At 40.0% G+C, this 2,500-nt stretch overlaps 1 protein-coding gene across 1 annotated transcript in view; it reads right to left on the bottom strand.

Annotated features, from left to right (window-relative positions):
• The window catches only part of LOC137974426 (ferric-chelate reductase 1-like), a 76,075-nt gene that overhangs the window by 40,803 nt on the left and 32,772 nt on the right, over nt 1-2,500 (bottom strand). The window lies entirely within an intron of this gene.

Genomic DNA, 2,500 nt, shown 5'->3' with positions numbered 1-2,500 from the left:
GATGCCCTGGGGACAATCACATATTAATTTGCCCCCTGAGCATCCCATAATGTCTTTCGAAACAATAGAAATCAAAATGGACGCTGTATCTGCAAAAAGGTCTATTCTGAAAATATAGTCACATGCACTCAGTTTTTGGTCGCATTGGTGACCAGTGAGTCGCAATTTCAAGCCCTGCAGTCTTCCAGTACGATCTGCTGGTAGTACTAATTAGTGTATATAGGTAACACATGCAGCAGAGTCCCAGTCGATTCTGTGGTTTGTCTGTAGATGGTGTTCAGCAATGTTATTGTTGATGTCATCGTTCCTTGTCGCTCATCTGTGTTCAGTCAGTCTAGTGTTCAAATTTCTACCGCTCTCACTGATATCAGGAGAGGACAAAACGCGGAGCCCTACTCCATGGAGTACCCTATGGAAGTACCCCTAAAAGTAATTTGTGACCCTTCACGCAAAAAGGGGGCTTATGGATTTCACTGAACACCATGAATTTTTTTCACGGCCACCGTGCGTGAATTTCAATTTTCACGCCATGAAATTCAATTTTCACTCTTGCAGTTAAACTAATCATGCCGTGAATGATCAGTGAAAACTTTCACGCCGTGAAATTAACGGTAAAATTTCACGCCATGAAATTGGGAGTGAAAATAATATTCACGGAGAGAAATTGATCAGATTGTTCAGAAATCAGTCACATCATGACAACAATCTACGCTGTCGCTGTCTTGGCACTCAGGACAAAGGGAATCCCTGATCGCAGGGTACGAGAAATCTTTGAAAGCTGATCAACGCCAAGAAGAAGAAGAATATTCAGGAATGAATATTCACGCCTGGAAAATGTCACATTGTAAAGAAATTCCTGATGACCACTTAATAGTCCAGTTTCGAATTCCCCCCTCATTCTAAGAAACCGCTGGATTTTGGTCTAGCCGGTGCAATTTGTGTACCAGGACGAGGCTAACCCTGTATTAGCTTTCCTTCCGTCCTTTTTGCTTTCGTTTAAACTGCGCTACGAGTCGAACAAATCTTAGAAAATGGACCAAGAGAAAGGTAAAAAGGGCAAGAAAAGGAAACACCGAAGCCGTGGAAAGGAGTGTGCAGCAGCTGAGTGTAATAGTTATGAATATAATAGCGATAGAAGTGTGTTTGGTTTACGCTTTTTTAAATTTCCTACGAAGAACCCTGCAAAAGCACGTTGGTGCAATTTGATCAAACGTCAACATGGAAGAGACGGTTTTCGTGTAAGCGAGAACACTGTAATATGTGAAAAACATTTTAGGGAACACGAAATAATCAAAGGTGCTGGGGGAGTGAGGAGCAGATTGGGTAAAGGTATGGTGTTGTTAAAGTCTGTGTAATTTTACAATAACGCTGATTTTATGACAGTCTTGTATCACGACTACATCACTGTTGAATTGCATTTTGATGGAAATCTGTTTATATTCCAGCTGTTGAAGTGCATAATAATTATGATAATCTTGTATAGTTTGACTTAAAAGAAATAAAACAGTCCGTTGTTATGCTATTTCTGCGTCTGCACCCTTTATTTGTGTTCTATGTATACCTTGTGGTATACAATGAAGGAAGCTGATTTAAGTTAAATCAGAAATTATGATTCTCAAATCTGAAGGGGTCTACTACCGGAAAACATTTTGTAATTGTAAATTTTTGTTTGCTTTGGTTTGGCTTTCAATTTTGTTAAATGAACTTTCCTTTCCAAATAGAAATCATGTTTTAGAATGCCTGTAAGTATGGACGAATGAAAAAAATGTACCTTAAACTAAATTGAGGTCTAAAATAGAAAAGCTAGTTTTGTGAAGAACTGCATATCTGTTGTCTTCTGTCATGTTTTGTCTGTATGTGATTTTGGAGAGAATTCTGCTACAAAGGTTTATCAAAATCCTCTAACATTGCATCAATGTGAAAAATTCACGTTCTGAATGTAGGAGTGGAACCATCAATATTTAACTCAGTTACACCTTTGCCACGGAAACCTCGAAAGGATAGAAGCAGTTCTTCAACAAAGGCCTGTACATCAACTACAGGTGCAGGAGAGACAGTGGTCATATCACACATTGAAATAGTTCAAGAGTTAGGGTCCACATGTCCTTTGGGAGACGTTGAGGTATAAATATAACTTGCATGCTATGACCTTGTCCCTAGTGGTATTACATCCCTAGAGTCTGGGTCAAGTAGTGCCTCCTTGAAGTGACAATAACATTGGGCATGGAAACAATAAAGAAGAATCCTAAACAATGCCCCATCCCTGATGATAAGGAAGGCTATTGTCAAGGAGAACAAATGAAAAAAGAGGTTTATATGAGGTGATATATTACCCCAGAGTCTTAAGTCACATTCTTTTTGAAGCCCCATGAGATTTCAATTTTTTTTTTAGTGGCAGGGGCTTCTCACCACGCACCGGTGACTCAGTTGGTTGAGCACCGGGCTGTCACGCGGGAGGTCGTGAGTTCAACTCCGGCCAGACCAACACTCAGGGTCTTTA

Source organism: Montipora foliosa, chromosome 10 (assembly GCF_036669935.1).
Source record: "Montipora foliosa isolate CH-2021 chromosome 10, ASM3666993v2, whole genome shotgun sequence".
NCBI lineage: Eukaryota > Metazoa > Cnidaria > Anthozoa > Scleractinia > Acroporidae > Montipora > Montipora foliosa.
The sequence above is the reverse complement of the archived record's forward strand: the minus strand, read 5'-3'. Positions and strand labels throughout refer to the sequence as shown.